The sequence below is a fragment of the Protopterus annectens genome, chromosome 2.part0 (genome assembly GCF_019279795.1).
Source record: "Protopterus annectens isolate FY-2018-M chromosome 2.part0, PAN1.0, whole genome shotgun sequence".
NCBI lineage: Eukaryota > Metazoa > Chordata > Ceratodontiformes > Protopteridae > Protopterus > Protopterus annectens.
The window spans coordinates 1,518,739,699-1,518,761,258 of NC_056728.1; positions in this window are offsets into that span (position 1 = coordinate 1,518,739,699).

Below are 21,560 nucleotides of genomic sequence, written 5' to 3' on the forward strand. Positions count from 1 at the left end.
ACATAAAAGTTTAATTTGCATGTCCAGCTAATATTCATTTCTGGATAACTGCTCTTGTCTTTTGTTGCACAAATGTTTAGCTAATCACTATTGCAAAACAATAGGTAAGCTAATGTTACTTCGGATAACAGGGGTTTACTTCAGTACTGTTAGCTCCTCTTTAGTAATCTTCCAACCAATAAAGTCAATCAGAAACAGTATTCCAGGATTGTTTTTTTTACATTTTTTTTACAATTTCTTGCTGTATTTTTTCACTACATTACCCACATGTACTGTTGATAGAGTCATACCAGTGCTTGCTGGTCAAGGGATTGAAGCATTTTGTTATCTGATGGATCCTGGCACCAGGCAAGCACTTAACTGTTGTTCTTTCCCTGCTCATCCTTGATAAGAGTTACTGCTGTTTGTCTGACAATGGGTGTTAACTATAACTAAAATGTTTGGTTGGGTAGATGCCTGCCTTATGGACTCAGCATCTGTGACTTTGAGACTCCTTGTGCTGTGTGAGGTGGTAGGCTTAACTTGCTTAGAGTGCTTTGTGTCTTTGTTGTATTATGGAAGTCTTGAGGTTTAGGAAAGTTAATTTTTATATCTTCAGCATATAATGGAATATGTATATTGTGGTGGACTTGGTAAAGTGTACAGCTGACAATTTTCATATCCAAGTTTACTGTGTGTGAGATTCTTGAGTCCAAGGACATTATATATTTACATCTCTCACACAATGAGTTTTTGCTATTTGAGTAATAGATGATCATCATATAACATGAGCTAATTCTTATACTGCCTCAAGATGCCCATCTTAATCAGGCTTCAGTTTGTTTAGGATACTGCTTGGGTGGGCTTAACTACTAAGGCATGAGGAAATGCCTAGTTATTTCTTCAGGGGTGTATAATAGCTGATGGTGTGTTTATTTGTGATTGGCACAGGTTAGTTGAACCTCATACCTGGATTTCTAAAATTGCATAGATTGTCTTGTAAGGAAAAAGGCTCTTGCAAAGATAGCCCACTATAGAGCAAGTCCAATTGTGGTTGTGTGCTGAATGCATTTCAGTGCAGATTTTGTTCTTCCCTTTTTAAGGAAAATCTTGTTTATCACATTACAGGGTTTTTCATGTTTCTTGGAGTATTGAATAAAAGATCCCGGGTGGGTGCAGCTCTGTACTGGTTACAGCAGGCTAGCTAGAGTGGGATTCATTCAAATAAATCCAATAGTGGAGCTCTGTGACTTCTGGACCTGTAACAAATCACAGCTTACTTAGTTCTATGACTCTGAGCTACAGTTCACTGACCCCAGGTATGGTCGAATTTCAGAAAGTTTAGCGTTTGTAATTGGCCAGGGGGAGTGTCTAATTAGTGCACAAACAGTAGCGAGAAGCAGTATAATAGTATTTAATATATCGATCGGGGATATGAGGACTATAACAATGCAGCAGACACAGGAACAGGGGGGAAACAGTAGCAATCTAACAGACACAAATTTTAGATAAGGTTTAGTCAAATTTAGATCTTTGATCTATCTATATCCCACGTACCTAGAAATTGTTTTAATCTGTCCAGCTTTTCTTTTCTGGGGTTAAAGAACAGGTTAAAGGCACTGCTATACATACTGCATGAATGCTGGCATTTGTTAGGTGGTCTGATGTACTTAATAAGTTAAGCTCCAAGAGGTTGTCTGATTCTACCCTGTCATACTGATAAGGACAAACTAAGTTATATAAATCATTTTTAAAGTTAAGTATAATGGGCTTGTGGGTAAAACTCAGAAACCAAGCTACTAGCAAATCTACTCTCTATACCTCTGTAGTGCACCTGCAGGTGTAGCTGAAGAGATATGGGTTCCTTCCTGACTCTAGTGACACCCCTATTAGGCCCAACACACCAAGATGGCAAGAGGGACAGATTGTATTCTAGGTGACACATCTATTTTAAAAGGCAATAGCACAGCCATAAACAAATTATTTCAACAGTGCACCAGTTACCAATAAGGCAAGGTGGGAATATGCATGCAGTGAAAACATACATTCACCCTCTTCCCCAGAACTCAGCAGAAGAAGGTCTTGACATTCAAACATGCACAAAGAAGGCAATATCAATGAGCAGTAAAGCTTTATAATGCAGCAATACAAACATGGAAAAAATGTAATGTCATTAAGCAATAAAAGAGTTATAATGCAACAATACAGATAAGAGAAAATGCAATGTCATTGAGAAGGAAAATTCTTGAAGGCAGCAGTACTAACACGAGCAAAATGCAATGTCATTGAACAATGAGGATTTATAATGCAACAGTACAAATATGAGAGAATGCCATGTCATTCGGCAGTACTAACACCCCCTACCCCTTAATCAATTCTAAACAGACCAACCATGAAACACTCTATTATACCTTGTTCACTGGCCAGTGACTACTTACAGTCTTGCTGCTGGCATGATGGGGCCACATTTGGAGCTCATATGGATCCCACTTATTTGTAATCCACAAAGCATTAACGGGGGGTCCACAATCTTATAAAAATATAAAATGACGTTCAGAGCCTCTCACCACTCCGTTGAGAATATCATAGTGACCAGGCGCCATGGTTCCTCTGATGAGAAAAGTAGAAAATCACCTACCAGAACTCTGGTAATCATTATGGCTTCTCGGTACTAGGCCCAAGGGAACTCCTTCTCTTTTCTGAATATAGCAGGCATGGAACTACTGGTTTCAGACTTCTCTCCTGATTCCACAAAATACCATATCCAGGATTTCAGCAAGAAACAGACTCAATCTGCTATTTCACTTCCCTGTCCCAAGACACTAGAAAAGAAAATCCAGTCATGCTGCAAGGCCCTTTTTCCCTTCAGCTACATGTTTCAGCCTTCCCTCCTTCAGCTAGTCTTCCAGCATCCTCTTTCACTTTCAAAATTGTCTTTTATATACCTGAAAAGGTGCTCCACATTGTGGTGTAATGGAAAACTACAGTCTACTACTTCTACATGAAATACAGTGGGAGCTACACCTCTACTTTTTCCTAATAATTTAAGTAATGATTAGGGTTGTGTCTCAGTTTCCAGACATGATTTATGCTGATTGCAATTTCCTCAAGGTGAACAAAAATGCACAGCATTCTGGGAAAAACATCAGCCAAGAAGTAAAAGTGTTTTCTGCTTCTTGACAATGTATATCACACATCCCAGACAGAAGGAGGGTCCCTATATCCACAAATAAATTATTTCCAATTTTCGATTTGCTGCATCTCATGGAAAATAGTGCTTCTCCTTGTGACATAAGCTTGCCAAAGATCTAATTTTGGTCAGTTTCATTAGACAGCACTTTATTTTATCTTACTTTACTTCTCAACTAGGTAAGACAACTACTCGCTAATGCTTCTTTTCAGGGGTGATATTTAAGTAGTGTTTGGTTAAAGGAGTTGCCCATACCCATACATTTTACAAATGGAGACTGAGGATGCCATGGCTCACTACAAGAATGAAATGTATATTATTGAAAAGTATTGGAAAAATCTGATTTCTTTTTAATAATTATGATATTCATCAGGGCTGTATTCATCAACCAGCCAATTATGTCAGCAATAATTCACTCATGTATTTTTCATATAGTTAATATACATATATTTGAAGAAATTAGATCATTGACAGAAGAGAAAGCACCCAACTAATGGGAACGGACCATTTTCCTTCTTTAAACTAGAGATGTGGATTATGTTTACACCATATATATATATATATATATATATATGAAATTATGACATAAACTTGACAGACACATCTCAGCTTGCTCAGGGCTGAGTCCTGCATTGCTAAGCAGTTTGCTTTTCTTTTTACTATGTTATGCAATAAATCATAGGAATTATAGGACTGTAAGCGACATATTATGAATGAGGCTTTTATGTTTTTTTTATGAATGATGATTTTTATGGATTTTTTTTTAATATAGATTTTCTTAACTTTGAAGTCAGAGTTGAAGAGAATAACTGATTTGACAATTCCTTACTCAGACTTCTGGCTTGTTAATTTACTAATAAAATGTCACAATGAATGTTTGGAAGCATGTCATATCTTGGAATAATTCTTCCTATGTTGTGCTTAGGAAATTTTTTTTTCAAACTTCTTTGCCTTTATACAGTTTGTAGTAACAACTTGTTGATTGTCAAATAAACATATAACATAAAATATCTACATATGTCACGATACTATAAAAAACGAATTGCATCTATTAAAAGTCATTTTCATAGTTCAATATGTTGGACAAATCCAGCAGAATTTTCAGACTTATAATATAGTGCACTGCCCTGGCACATATACTATAGGCATTTTCTTTTTTTTTTCCATAATAAATTTTTATTGAAATATATTTTCCAAAAACATTACAAAAATACAATAAACATCACACACATAATACACTATAACTACTACAAACCATTTATACAATATCTACATGAAATGCGTCCTATATTTAATATATTCCTAAAATCAGTATCATACTAATATAATATTGAAGACCTTTTCCCATATTTTCGGGTTATTAATATTTTTGTTAGTTTGTTTCAGAAGTAATTTATGTGCTAGTATATGTTTTATAGCCACAAGCTTAAAATTATTCCATGATGTCTTATGTGGTTCTAGCCAATTTGTGGCTATATAGAGTTTCATCAGCAAAAAAATATTCATACAAATAATAGTTTGCGATCTGGAAAGCTCTCTTGGAGGAATGTGTAGAATCATAAATTCCCATGACAGTGTAGACCTTTGATAACCCATCTTTTGCAGTTGTACTTTAAGAGAGTTCCAAAGTTTATATACGCATTTACAACTCCAGAACATATGAAGAAGATCCGCTGTTTGATCAGCACAATATGGACAAATTGGAGAATTCCTAGGGTTAAATTTATGTAATCGAAGATGTGTGTAATATGCATTGTTCCAAATCATCAATTGCGTGTGCATCAGTTTTTGAAAAGAAACTGATTTCCTAGTTATATCAATTGCTTTTAATATCTGATTGTCTGTTACTGTTACTTTGTTTACCCAATACTCTGAAAGCAAAATTTTGTCCTGAAATTTCAAATCCTTAATTAATTTGTATGCAGTTGCTATAAATTTAGTGTCTTGTTGGATAGCTTGCCACAATTCAGAGCACTTATCCACAAATCCGGCTGCAGGTTTAAAGTTCCTAAAATAGCTCAAGGCAAGTTCTTTAACTTGTCTCATTATAACAATGTAACTTCTAAGTAGATTCATTTCCTGTCTAATTTGTAAAGCCGATAAGCTGTAGGCATTTTCTCATTGCTTGTAGACATGCAGTTTCTCTCTCTGAAGTAGTTTATGAGTACATTAGACCACTACGTCACACTTTTTGCTGCATCTGTGGCTGTCAGGGCCTCTTGGCTTTTTACCTTTAGCTTGAAGTAAACATTGACTTATTTAAATCATTGAATTATATCTTATAAAACTTTTATGGATTAATAAAATATGCATCCCAAAAATAAAAGAATATACATTTTACACACTGGCTGTTTTTTTTTCCCAGTAATATATATATATATATATATATATATATATATATGTGTGTGTGTGTGTGTGGGGGGGGTCTCATTTCAATGAATGAAATTAAGTTTCGTAGAAATGTAATTTTGTGACCCCTTTTCTCAGAAAGTGCATTTTTTCAAAAATGCACTTTCACGAAAAAGAAACTAAGCAAAAAAAAAAATAACACACTACAAAAAAATAACAAAACAAAAAAAAACACAAAACTAACCACATTTATGCAGGAGCCAAAACCCCCTGTACCCCCACTACTTATATATTCTCACTACGAGATTGCACTACAGTGGGGAAAAGGGAATATTCCCTTATCTCCGCTGTGCCATGATCCAAGTAACAACCTCCATTGCTGTTCGCTTAGTTGCTTTTTCGCGAAACTGCATTTTTGAAAAAATGCACTTTCACAAAAAAGGGGTCACCAAATTACATTCATAGGTTCATAGATTAGTACTAGGCTAACTACTCTTGTGGGCCATTTAAAGCTTAGCCAATTACCTGCACCTTGTGTTTGTAAGGTAAACACCTTAACCATTATGCCATCCTCCCACCCCATGGGTCGAGGTAGACCTATATATAAATATATATATATATATATATATATATATATATATATATATATATATATGTGTGTGTGTGTGTGTGTGTGTGTGTGTGTGGGGGGGTATGTACAGCCAGATAAGGGTCAAATAGGGCCCTACACAGGGCAATGGTCCAACCCTCCACACAGCCATTCTGATGTCCCATTACTTGTCTTTCTCCCTCTAATTGCCATAAACACGGCTTTGAACTGTCAACATGCACACTATTTTCTTCTTTACTTTTCAAATAAAGGCAGAGATATGAATTTAATTTAAAACCTTTAATTTTAATATCCTTTACTGATGAGGGCAGTTCTATTAGGCTAGCAATGTCTTTTCAGGTGAGACCCTTTGTGGTAGTCATATTACTAGGGAAAATTTGGCCAGGACATTAGGGATCTTCCCCCAACTCTTTGTTGAAAGCTCAGGTAGATGTAAAAGATCTCACAGCACCTAAAGTTAACACAGATGGATGAGGCTTCAGTTTAACATGCCTTCCAAAGGAGAACACACTCAGGAGTGCAGCATTCCTTGAAAATGCACTAAAACTCACATTCCTTGAAAATGCACCCCTGTAGTTTGAATATTTTTTTTCAATTAAGCAGTGAAACAAATTGAAAGAATGAACCAATAAAGGACAAAATTAACCATTTCAACACATGACTAACTGAGCAGTCTGGTAGTTGGTGTAGAGGAATAACGTTCTTGTCTTTTGTAGCTGAGGTACAGGGTTTGAGCCTGAGCAAGTTAATTAACTAACCTGCCATCTCTAACTAGGACATTTCATAAACACACACACACCACTCTCTGAGTACCTGGAATGCTCATATCCCTGACAGTCTATGACACTCTGTATGTTTTCTGGTATATGGTCTAATGTGTGCAGTCCAAAGTTCTCTGTGTAAAGGGAAAGCAGTAGCAGATGTCTGGCTCAATGTGTTTGAAATGGAGAGATGGAAGCAGGAAGTCTGAGAAATGAAGTTCTATTCTAATGTGCATTGAAGTCTCAAGTGTTGCTGTGTATGTGTTGTATGTCTTTGTATTGCTGTGTATGTGTTTTATGTCTTTGTATTGCTGTGTATGGGTTTTATGTCTTTGTATTGCTGTGCATGTGTTGTACGTCTTTGTATTGCTGAGTATGTGTTGTATGTCTTTGTATTGCTGTGTATGTGTTTTATGTCTTTGTATTGCTGTGTATGTATTGTATGTCTTTGTATTGCTGTGTATGTATTGCATGTCTTTGTATTGCTGTGTATGTGTTTTATGTCTTTGTATTGCTGTGTATGTGTTTTATGTCTTTGTATTGCTGTGTATGTATTGTATGTCTTTGTATTGCTGTGTATGTGTCTTATGTCTTCGTATTGCTGTGTATGTGTTGTACGTCTTTGTATTGCTGTGTATGTGTTGTATGTCTTTGTAATAAAGATGTGCGATGCACACACACAGAGTGCATCCTTAAGAAAAAATGTAAAAATGAACATAAAATTGTTTTGTTTTCAAATAAAATTTAAATGTTGTGGCAGCTGCTGGTGCATCCTAAGCTACTGCCTAGTGCTCGATCTGGCTCTGTATGTATTATACCTCCCAACCTCTTATTGCAAGAAAACTGGACAAATCCTGACACAATGGGGGGGACAAGGGACGAAAAATAGGGACATGTTTTAAATATTGCTCTTATAGACTTAGAACGTTGCTAGAATGAGATGATTTGTATTAGTATACATTTTCTAAACGATATGATGTCTAAAGCTCAAATAAATGTCATTATTTAGTAGCTTTAATCTCCAAATCATTCCAACGATTTGGCAGAAAAAGCACACATTTTATGAGGAACAGACCAAAAATATAAGGAAAAAATCTGGACATTCTGTGAAAATCTGGACAGTTGAGAGATGACCTGAGACGTACCTTCCTGGATTACATGAAAAGAGACATGGAGGAGCTCTCTGACCATGTAGCCCAGGCTGGTATGACTTTGACTCTGAGCAGCATCCTGCCCTCACCCAAAATGATGCCAGCATATGAAGAAAAAATAATCAGTTTCAACAATTGGTTAAACTACTGGTGTCATTCAAAGGGGATCCAGTACTTGTCAGCCTGGGATGGCATGCTTGACAAGCCACGTTGCTTTGCCAGAGATGGCTTGCACCTGTCGCCCCTGGGCTTTCGAATACTGGCCAAGACTCTGGCCACCCCAATACTGCCTTTTTTAGGCAAGGCTCAAAAGACAAACCTGCCTCCATAAACAACAATAATAAATAAAAACTGAGGGTAATGCTGCTCAACGCCAGAAGTCTAAACCTCAAAATGCACACACTCAAGGCTTTCCTTAGTATGGAAGAAATTGACGCATGTGCAGTGACAGAAACCTGGTTCAAGGCTCCAGAGAGCACCCCAGCACTACCAGGCTATAACTCCTACCATACGTTTAGGTCCCTAAACCAGGACCGGAACACAAAAGGAGGGGGTGTGTCCATATTCATCAAGAACACCCACACCTCCAAGTTAGTAACACAGCACGCGAAATCTGAGACCATCCAAGTGCAATTGATAGTGGGTAAATTGACTGTTCAATTTATAGCTTGCTACAGATCTCCCACCTTGTCTCAGGACGCTCACGCAGAATTCCTGAGAACATTAGAAAGTATGAAGATTCTACCCAACACCATGCTACTGGGTGACTTCAACTATCCAAACATTGACTGGTAAAACTACTCAAGCTCAAACACCCTAGCCCAATGCTTCCTTTGAGTTTATAAACTCAAACACCCTTGAACAGCTGGTCACCACTCCCACAAGAGGTGACAACATACTGGACCTGGTCATCGCCAACATGGGGAACCTATATTCCACACCTGAGGTAAACTCATCATTGGTAAGATCAGATCACAAACTAATCACACTGGACATCCACATCCCGACCCCCCTTTCCAGTCAAGGAAATCAAGGTAAAAACTTCTCTAAAGCCAACTTCACACTCCTCAAGACAATCAAATGGAAAATGATGACCCATCGGCAGAATCCTTTACAAGTGCATTCTATGAACACCTTCAAGAATGCATGGACCGAGCCATCCCAAGTAAAACCAAGACCAACTCCTCAAAAAAGAGAAAGCCAGTCTACTGGACCCCAGCCATAAATAAACTTTACAACAGAAGGAGGAAACTCCTGCAAGATAGAACAAAATCCCCAAATAAGAAGGCATCTCTGATTAACATCAGTAAAAAACTGCGCTCCCTCGTTAAATCATCCAAGGCCAACTTCGAAAGAAAAATAGCCAATGACTCTAAGGATAGCCACAAGGCCATCTTTAACTATGTCAAGAGTCTAGGGCAAACTCTCAGATATGCTCCGAGCTAGTGCATAATGGCCATAAATACACTGAATCAACCGACATTGCCAACATCCTGGCTGACAAGTTCAGTGCAAACTTCACTCCTTCCTCTCTACCAAAGGGGCTAGCACCCATCCCAGAAGAATGTGGCACTCCAGATATCTCAGACACACAAGTAAAGACATCCCTTGCAAAGGCCAAAAACACAGCATTAATGGGACCAGATGCTATCCCAGGTTGTGTCTTACATGAGCTTCAAAATGAACTAACCCCCCATCTCAAATTACTATTCAAGCTCAGCCTCTCTACAGGCTATGTACCCAAGAATGGTGAACAGCAACAGTTGTACCACTCCACAAAGGTGGTGCCACAACTGACTCTGGGTACTATTGCCCTATAAGCTTGACTAGCTTGGTCTGCAAAGCCATGGAACGCATTATCATGGTGCTCATTAACAGGGACATTGGGAACCTCCAGACACTGGACCCCACCCAGTTTGGCTTTGTTAAAGGCAGATCTTGCCTCCTGAACATGGCTGACTTCTTCGAAACAGTCACCAAGGCCATAGATGAAGGGAAGGTGGTCCACACAGCATATCTGGACCTCGCTAAGGCGTTCGACACCATCCCACACTCAGGAATCATAGACAAACTCACCAGCTTAAATATTAACTCCTATGTCACGAGATGGGTTGCCAATTGGCTCTCAGATAGAACCCACATGGTAAGAGTGGCAGGCACCATGTCTGACTCTAAACCAGTCACAAGTGGAGTCCCACAGGGCTCAGTCCTGGGACCCCTCCTGTTCGGTATATATTTCCCCGAAGTACAGGCAAAGGTGGAGGGACTGTGGCTAACCAAGTTCGCAGATGACTGTAAATTGGCTGCAATAATTGACTCTCCAGCTGACACAGACATCCTGCAAAAGGGTCTCACAGAGACAAACACCTGGTGTCAAAGTCATGGCCTCAAGCTAAATGCCAAAAAATGCATAGTAATCCGATTTGGGAAAAACAAAGTACCTATAAACTACCACATAGATGGGAATCCTCTAAGTACAGAGGAAGTAATTAGGGACCTGGGTACCCAAGTAGATAGCATGCTCTCCTTTGATAACCACATAGCCAAAACGGTCAGGAAATCCTTCTATGTGGCACACCTGATCACAAAGGGTTTCTCATCCAGATCCAAGGAGGTGACTGTGCCCCTTTACTCCTCACTCATTAGGCCCATAATAGAGTACACTGCCCCATTTGGGATGTACCTCACTAGACACCTGCAACAACTAGAAAGACCACAGAAGTACCTCACTAAGAGGATTAAGGGCCTTAAACAATTACCGTATGAAGCACGACTAAAAAAGCTCCACCTCTTCTCAGTCACATACTGTCTTCTCAGAGGTGACCTATGTCTGACCTTTAAAAAAGTCATGGCCTCAAGCTAAATGCAAAAAAATGCATAGTAATCCGATTTGGGAAAAACAAAATACCTATAAACTACCACATAGATGGGAATCCTCTAAGTACAGAAGAAGTAATTAGGGACCTGGGTACCCAAGTAGATAGCATGCTCTCCTTTGATAACCACATAGCCAAAACAGTCAGGACCATGTCAAACCCTGAACTAATGGACATGCTTCACCTCAAAAAAACGAGATCCCTCAGAATCACTCGTTCTAGTGACTTGAACCTATGTACAACAGTAAGCAGGACATGCTGGAGGGATAGATTCCTGTCCCAGCGACTCCCCTCACTCTGGAATAGAATCCCAATCCATATTCGACAGAGCTCCTCTGTGACCCTTTTCAAGAGAAATCTTGATGAGTGGATGGGTAATTGTAAGTTCTACCCTGGGATCACTTCAGGAGCCCTGTTGACAGAGGCCCAGGTTACTAATCTAATGGGGAGGTGAAAGCCATCACTCTGTGGCTAGGCTTATAAATGCCCATGGGCAGATAGCCTAGTACTTACCTATGAACCTGTGTATGTATGAATGTATGCAAATCAGCCAGCTCCATCTGAGGAGGATTTTATGTGGGGAAGTGAATGGGTGGCTGCCTATGCTAGCACAGTGTGGCTGTTGCCACTGTTAACTAGTGCAAAAAATGCTGATCTGCACTTGTGGTAGTTAAAAGTAGTTCAGAGACATGCACGTTAGCTGAAAATTAGGTCTTTCCTCATTTCAACTAAGGTGTCTCTGAATCAGAAATCTTCACACACTGGTTCCCACTGGTATTTTTACTTTACCCATTAATGTAAGCAGTAGGAATCTTTATGAATCCTTAAGCATGTGTGTTTGATTGATAGCATCCTAATTCATAAAGCTGTTAGTTATATCTAGATATTACCTTTGACCTGTTTTGTCATTCTTTTTTATGGGACAGGCAAGTAATATCTAGAAGAATTACTTCAGGGAGTCTTTTCTATGGATACTAGTTTATAAAATCATTCCATCCATTAAAACGTGATATTTACAGTTTATGCTAACATACAATATATATTGTGAGGGAAATTGAGAAACATGCAACACTTTTATGTTCACTATAGTTGTGCATGATGATATTAGATAACCATTTCTAATGTGTGATTTGTATTTATGTGCAGGAAGAAGAATTACAGATGCAGTTCCAGACACTTTATTCACAGTGAATTAAAACATATACTGTTTCACGAACTAAGCTCTTTATAGTACTGCAAAGCATTTCTGAATTCCCCCCAAATCCCATCAAAAATAGTCTTTTCTCACATTGCTTTGGATGGAAAATGGAATCCACACTCCGATTTTAATGATAATATTAAGGAAACCTGCTAGGCACAGATAAGGAAGAACATAGGTAGGCGTGTGCCCATTCTTACACATGTACTAATCATAACTCTGGCTTTATCTCTGGCCTTAACTACAACCCTGTTTATTACCTCCTGGAAAAAAAAAACATTTACATGAGAATACCAGTATTCCAAGTGTATTTAGTGGTATTGTTAGATGCTTTTTTTTTTTTTTTTGCTTGTTTTTCTTTTTTGTCTCCTTTGCTATTTGATTGATGAGAAAAGAAAACTGAACCTCTTTCCTTTGCCATTGGTCCAATGTAGGTTTTGTGTAATTAGTACTGGTTTCAGTTTTGTTAGGATTTGGGATTTTGTTTTTCAGATACGTGAGTTTTTTGTTAGTATTTTTTTTTTTTTTGCCTTTTAAGAAGTTGTGCATCAGGATGTCAGTATTAGTGGATTAGAGTATACACACACACACACACACACACACACACACACACACACACACACACACACGCATACCTTCAGTAATTAAAAATCCCAGTACCATTAGCAAGTAACTAACCAATAACCTTTGAACTTTCATGCCGGGAGTTAGAATCCAGAAATTAATTAGACAAGGCATGGGAAGTATAACATAACTTTCAAAGCATTGATTTATTAAAAATAGCCCACCACGGATGTTTCTGTAATCTGTATTATTACTGTTAGTGTCATTATTATTATTATTATTATTATTATTACTATTATTATTATTATTATCCCAACCCCACCCTCTGTGTGGGGAGCAATTTAGCTATGCTGCCAATGGAGCCCACAACACCTTCCCCATCTGTGTGTGCTGTCCTGCCCACTCTGCCCATTCACTAATGAAGATTACCATCCTTTGTTGTTTTATTGGCTATAAACCAACCCCAAGAATACATATTCTGCCTTGTCCCTTCTCCAAAGTACACATGGAAGATGCGTATCACTGTCTGCCATACTTTCTTTCTCAGGAAGGATACGTGCATCTTCTTTTTTACTCAGCTCAGGTGGGTCATAAGGAGGATGCTAACCTTCTCTGCCATCAGCTCAGACATTGAAAAACTTATTTTGCAACTATACTATACGAGTTCAACATGTCACAAAAGAAGATATATTCCCCCGCATTACTTTTCGAAAGAGACATTTCTACCAAGTAGCTCTTTTTATTTTAGAAGATGAATAATAAGGTCTTGAACATAGACATTGTATACACAAATTCCAACAGCTGAATTACTTGATGTGTTTCTTGTCTTTGTGGTGCAGGAACTTCATCTTAATTTTATAAATAAACTAGTAGAATCTCTTGTACTTTGTGACACTTCTCCAATAAACATCTGTTAAGCACCTTCATCTGAGGCTTTTTATCACATTATATTCTTCCTTAATTATGTGTAGAATGTCCCATTCCAAATGAACTGCAGAGTTATGAAGATTACTGAGACCAGGGTATTGCGGCCATATTTCCATATTCAAAATGGAGGCCAATAATTACACAAATCTGGAAATGTTACACATCTTATTAGAAGTAATGGTAGGAATGCATGTCCGATAGTTCTCATTCTCTTCTCTATCATTTTGTTTCTCTTTCTGTCCTTCTGCCTTTTTCTTATTCGCTCACTCTCTCACTGTCTGTTATGCCCCCAGATAAAATTCAGTGCATCAAAATATTGGACTACTGAAAAAGGAGTACAATTACAGATGAATAATTCTTTACCTTGTCTACATTCTTTGATATACGTTTTCAGTTACATATTCAGAAATACATTTCCCAGAATAATAATTGAAAGGACTATAGTTTCAACAGCGAATGTATTGTTGTCTGCAAAGGAAAATATTCTGTGTATTGAGAAAAGATAATGCCCCAACGTTTTTAGTTGAAATGGTAGCTCTGTGTATTCATTGTAATATACTTTATATATTACAATTTCAAATTATTACATTTCATTGAAATTTTGCTACATATAAATATTTACTATGGTTCAAATTAGTAAAAGTAGACAAAGAAATCAAAATATGCACCATGTGCAGGCTGTAATGAAAATACATGTGATGTGGAGCAGTATAGAAGGCTTTGAGATACCTTACATTGTTATGTATTACTGACTACTTATTCAATAATTATTATTTTCTTACTGAGCATATGCTCATGTTATATAATGGAAACTACACTTTTTAAACATGGTCATGCATTCTAATGGTATACTTACTAGTAAAACAGAGCAATGTGCTTTGAGAAAGGATTATGTTTAAAAATGTAGACACATCAAAAATGCAGACATCAAAATACCAAGTACAAATCATATTGTCGAACGCTTAATTTATTGAGCAGCTCACCGAACTACCTATTCACCAAATGACCTAATCATCAAACTGGAAATCATTGAAAGATTTTACTTGGCCATTCTGAAAAAAGTTGTGTGATTGACATGCCGACTGGCCATGATTTACCCATTACCCCTTGTAGTGTGATCTTGGAGTTGGTATATCTAATTTGCAGGGGGGGGTATGGGGGGCATAGCCCCTCATGGGGAGGTAAAAGGGGGGGAAACCTTCCCCCAAAAAATGTAAAAAATGTTTGCCTTTCACAATGTTGACCAGCTAAAACATTTCTATGATTTCCAGTTCAACGAATAGGTCATTCGGTGAATAGGTAGCTCAGCAATTGGGGTTTGATGATTACATGTTCAATAAATTAAGCATTTGCTGATATGATATAGACCCAAAATACAGATAGTTTATAATGTAGACATATCAAAACACTGACATTTAAAATGCTGGCAAAAACACTCCCGCCCATCAGAAATAAACTGAAAAAAAAACCACTGTACTTTTGTGATTAGTTTACACTAAAATATAAACAACCCCCCTGCACTGTAGCAATATCAAAGGACATGTTTTTTTTCTGAACAGTAGTGTTATATTGGAAAGCATTGAGGATTATGGGCAGGGGGCTTTCACTACCTTACTACTAAGTGTTAACCATAACCCTGCCAATGTCCCTAACCCTGATCCTGCACCTTACCTCAGAAAAAAACATTCCTGGAATACTACCACTACAGAAGACAGCTCTCCACACACCTGACCCTTACTCTTATGATAACCCGATAACACTAACAAAAACACATTCCCAACTATTATACCAACCAGCATACCTCTGTCTGCATCATGGTACTGCAGTTTATACTGTCAACCTTCTGAGCTGTCAACATTTTAATTTTATATCTATCTATCTACCTATAGACACACACATGATCACCCGCATGAGAGCACACACACATATGTGTGTGTGTGTGTGTGTGTGTGTGTGTGTGTGTGTGTGTATATATATATATATTTACCTATCTATCTATCTATCTATCTATCTATCTATCTATCTATCTATCTATCTATCTATCTTCATCCATCTCCTTAGTCATGACAAGTGCAAACATAAATGGTTATGCATATTTTTCACAAATGGGGATGCCTAAAACGTTAGCATCATTTTTTGTTTAACATATTATCATTGTGTACATTGATTTCTCAATGGTCAGAATTATGTTTTGTTTAACTGTCACGAAGTCTGCCACAGTCTATTGTCTTCTTTTCATTTTACATCTTACTTCTTTCTTAAAGTCTACCTGAGTTCTCATTAGCCTGTCCCAACTATGTCTCTTACTGAAATTAATTTAATAGAAAGTATGCTCTCGATACATGCTGTTTATTTAAATGTTGCCAATTATATGTAATAATCTCCCATAAATTTAAGCTCAAACAGTTATTCTGCTTATATGTCATTATGAGCTTCCCTGCAAATGCTATTTACTATTTTATAAATCAGCAATATGCTGTCTTACTTGCTCAAAAAGTATCTGGCTAAACTGATTGCAAATGCAAATGTGATCATTTTGCACAGCATGAATTTAATAAAAATAAAACTACATTAAGACCAAAGATTACATTTTTTTTTTCCAAACACATTATCAATTGCATTATATCTGTAGAAGTAACAGCACCAGATCTAATTATAGCACAGATTGCTGTCTGCATTCTCTTTTAAGTCTAGCTGACTTTCAAGTTGATTGTCAATAAATGGGATATCATTTTGCACAGTAAAATGCATCCGTAAATTAACATTTATCTCTGAACAATGAAGTTGATGAAAAAATCTACTGTTGAGATAGTGTTCAACCTCACACTGGTACTTCAATAAACATCACCCAAAAATAATCACTATGAACCAAAGTAATATTTTCATTCAGATTATCACTCTTTAATAACATCGTTATGGTTTTAATGCTGTGCTGAAATACCTCTGCAGTATTCAAGTCATGTAATGTTATTTTCTTATTGTTTTATCCATAATGGCAGGTGACAACCTTTGACTGCTTCTTGGGGTAAGCAAATGGATGTTTCAAATCCATAAACATCAGGTCAGAATTATCACAATTGCAAAATGAAAGAATCATGATTGCACACAACTCCAAGGGATGCATCACTGTTCTTTCTCTCTTAGAATTTTTATTTTAATGTTTCCTTATGATTGATCTAGCCATACAGTTGATCAACAGGGAATAGTAAATATATCTGACACCGTGTAACTCTGACACTCAGGGAAAATTGATTTAACCTATACGTGCTGTGACAGTTGTGTTGATCATAATGCAATGAATAATGATGTTAATTTGAATGTAGCAAAGAAAACAAAAGAAATCTGAGAACAATCTGTGAGGCCCTTTCATATCAAGATGTAGAATACATCTGTTATAAAGTTCTACCTATGTAATAGATTACATATATGCATTTTATGAAAGACATTGAATATAATTTTATAATCTGCTGTTCTATGTGCCAAGGAGTAACCGTACCTCTGCATGTAACTGATTCTGAGGATGGCTGATAAATATTTAGAATACCTATTTAGAAGCACTGTATTACAATGATTGACAGGAATTAGCAAAGCCATCACATAGTAAAGGGCATGTCTGCACATTATCTGCTAATTTCTAATGTATTTTCATTACTGAATATAATATTTATGTTCAGCGAAAGACACAGAACACTAAAATCTTCTTATGACAGTAACAGACAGAAACTCTAATTTTTTATAATACAATTCACACTTCATATCTTTTTCTAATATAGCTTGTTTATTCCATTCTCTTATTTCTCCATAATGTTTATATATGGTATTATCTTTCAATTTCCTAATAAGTTAAAGAGTATTTTGTGAAACAACCCTGATAGTATAACCACAGGAACAGTGCAAAATGGCAGCAACATACTTGTTGCCATTCCACAGAACAGTAGTGTAACTACTTGTTAATATCTGAAGGGAAGTAAAGGCTTTATTATTACTATCATTCAACTCTTTTTATACTCCCTAATGTGCTTTGTGAAAAGGACTTGCCTACTCATTAGAAGTCTGTTAAACACATAGTACTCAATTACTTTTAAATAATGCCTGTGCATTATCTGCTTTCGCACTGTGTGATTGTACAAGAGACCTATCCAGGCTAATCCTGAGCATATATGTCTAATAGATAATTCTGTATACTACCTCTATTGTATTTACAATTCCCTCCTCAGAGTCCTTTGACCCACATTCATCATTCTTGCCACTTTAACACTATATCTCACTCCTGGGAGGAGGCTGTATTCTCCATATGATTATCTAGTCCTCTTAGTCATGATTTTACCCATTTTTCATCTGCTGAAGTTGACTGAGCCTCTGTATTTATGGTGAAAGGATCTGGAGAAAAATATGGCGGTACATTATCATTCATTGCTTATTTTCTGGTCTAATGCATTTAATCTGTCCTTCTGTATCTTTTGGCTGATGTTGCAGGTTGCTCAGCATGATTACAGTAAACTAGGGTATAACACCAATCTGCAAGTAAATTTTATCTCCAGTGTCTTTGGGCTCTTGGTACCCAACACTCCTGTTATTTTCCCAGTCTATACACAAGAGGCATTAATGAGACACATGTCCTAATCACTGCCCCACACCCAAAATGGATTCTAACCTTCATTCCTTGCAATCGGGTTTTCTAATAGTTGTTCACTACTTTGCACAAAACTACCATGGTTATAATAAGAGCTCCACTCCCTCTTCAGTGTAACTATCCCACTGAGATCCTTCTTTGCAGGGGAGAATTAACATTTTCTGATAATAATTATTCTGCAGCAGTTGACAGGTATTGCATAAGTATTTTTAAACTGATGTAGAAGGAAAGAGAGTATTAAGCAACTAGAGATCGCTAGCATCATAACATTCTTCTTTCAGCTTCTTACAAAATTACAAATGATATGAAGAGAATGTTCTGTATACTCAATGGAACCAGACACATACCTCTCAACTGTGCAGATTTTTGTCTCATATTTTTGGTCATTTTTTCATAAATTTCTGGTTTTCTGACAAATTAGTGGCAAGTTATTAAAGACTGTATTTGGAAAAAAAAGTGACAAGAGATTAGAGTTTCAGATTTCATACCCTTCAGAAAAGTCATGCTAATGCAAAACCTGTTATTCTATCAACTTTCTAAGTTTGTAAGAGCAATATTTAAAAATTGTCCCTATTTTTGGGACTTTGTCCCACTTTTATTGAAGGTTTTGTCCTGACTTCTTGCTCTATGAGGTTGAGAGGTATGGAAGTATGTGACTCTATAAATGGAAAAAAGAAAATAAATACAAGCGTTATTATGAGTGCGATATAAGACAGGGCAATTACTTTATAATAAAGATGTGAACAAAATACAGATTTTTTTAACAAGGGATGATAGTAAATATGTAAAAATATATAATTCTGATTAATAACGAATATTTTGTTTCAGTGTTACATAGTAGTGTTGTACTTTATGGAAATGGATATTATAGAAATCAGGTAAAATTAATAATATGTCAAGGATGTTACATTACCTGATTATTACTCACCTTTGTGATAAATTAGGGAATATCAACAACTAAGAATAATTTATATAAGTAGATTTGGGAAATGGAAACAGGATGGTGAATGCCATTTCTGCTCATTTATGCAAGTGATGTAGTTTGCATTGTTAACATTGAAAACTTGATTATGAAGACTGTTAACATAGTACACACTTTATTAATTGAAGCAGGATTAGAATTAAATTAAGAAAATGTAAGAGGATTGGAAATAAATAGAACATGGGACAGAAAATGTTCAACAATGAAAAACTTAAAAGGCAAGCATTACTTTGATAGGACGGGATGTACTTTAACCAGTATGTGGAAGCCTTTGAACAATAGTTGCAGGCCATCACTTGTGTAGAAAATTGAGCCAAGGAGAAACAGAATGCAATTTTCTATCTTATGTGAATGTTTGCTAGATAGAGACAATTTTTAAATACTGGTTTTGAAACCTCTGCATTTACTTGCATTTTAATAAATGTTATTATACTTTTGAGAACAGAGTGCTCCTTTGATGTTTATTTAGAAAGCAAGCTGCCCTATTTAAGTTCCAGAACTGTAACAACCTGACATAAAGCATTATAATATGAGTTCAGGTTGCAGACATTTGGTATATTTCTATAAAGAAGGGTAAAAGTAGCATTTAAGTGCAGTATTTTAACTGAAATAATGACAATAGTCTGTTCTGGGGACAATGTGAAAAAAAAATCAAACCCTAGCGAATCCTTGTCTGAGATAATGTCCCTATAGGTAGATTGTTAGAATATTTAAAGTCTCTCTTAAATAGAGATGGCATAAGCTGAGGTAATTTTTGTTTTAATATTCATTATTCTCAGGGACAATTTGTTATACATAAAGAAATGAATAAGTGTTGATTTCCGGTGTGAAACTCTTTCATTCCATGAGGAGTCCCATGGAATATGAAGTGAGCACCGCTAAAAGATACAAAGAGCATTCTGCTGAAACCAGTTTATAACAAATATGATAATAAGAAATTCTTGAAGATATTGTTACTTTTGTCAAAATATGTGTAATTGCTATTATTATTATTATTATTATTATTATTATTACTACTATTATTATTTTTATTATTATTATAGACATAAGGATAAGTAGATATGGTGTCACTCGGATTCTGAAAACTATTCATAGCCTCCCCTTGGTAAAAGTTTGTGTACTTTCTTCGGGTCAGTATTATATAATTATGATGGAAATGATTCTCATTCTTCAGTTTCTCTAACTCAGTATAGCGTGGCATAATTAAAACTCAAAATGGTTCTTTTTTAGTTTCCTTGGTATTTTGGACATTCAGTGCTTATGACCCTAGATTAGCAAAACATCAAAAGCACTGAGTCTGTTATTGTATTTTTGAAACTGGCAATTACTGCCGTCATGATGGTTGGGATATCATTGTTCCTTCTTTTAAGACTTACGATAAAAGTCTTCAAAGCAGCATGCTTTATTATTTTCATTTCCTTTTGTAAAAGCATGTGTTTGCTGTGTATTTCTCATTTAGCTGATTAGGTTTACTGCAAGCTACATTCCTGAAACACCTTTGATCTGCCTTTTCTTGTTTCCCACTTTAATACTGTCTGCTGGACATTTTTTTTAATTCAAAGTTTATCTATAACACACTGTTACACCAAACATCGGTAGTGATAATGAGCTTCAATTTTTACTTTTGCTATGTTAAATGCTTCAAAAAGATAGACAGCTGATGCACTTTGCTTGTCTGGGAGGCATATAAAACTCTAAGGTATTGAAAATTGATTACCATGGTAATATTTTCATACATGGATTACCATGGTAATATTTTCCTACATGAATGTAAGTAGTTCTTTAATATGCTAATCAGTTTATGTCAGACATCTTAAATTCACGTGGACAATGGCTTAGTACTTGACTTTTTAAAGGAACATTCACTTCAATGTTTTAGAGCTAAAAATAGCAAAAATAGCTCATAAACAAAACATTTGAAAACACTGGAGGAGTGGCAGTCTGAGAACTCTAAAAGCTTATTGTGAAAAGATGCTACAAAGGACAATTATGCTGACAGCTTTGACTGTTATCTTTTGAAGAAGGGTAAAATTAAGTACAAAATTTTTTGCATTACTCTTAATTTGCTGTGAATTCATGGTTACAAGGAAGACATAAGCCAAAAGTAAAGCTCTGAAACATAGCCTAGAAAAGAAACAATAAAACATTTCACTTTAATATTATGTTCTGACTGTGGGAAACAGTCAAGATAGTTAAGCATCTTTCTGATATAGGAAAGGTACTTAACAAAGTTGTATTCAGCATCTTTAAGTGCTGTTAAGCTCTAGTCTTGTGATGGAGTATAATCTGTGGCTAACACAGAGCAGCAGCTAAATAACTTCCTCAAGTTTAAAGGCTGTA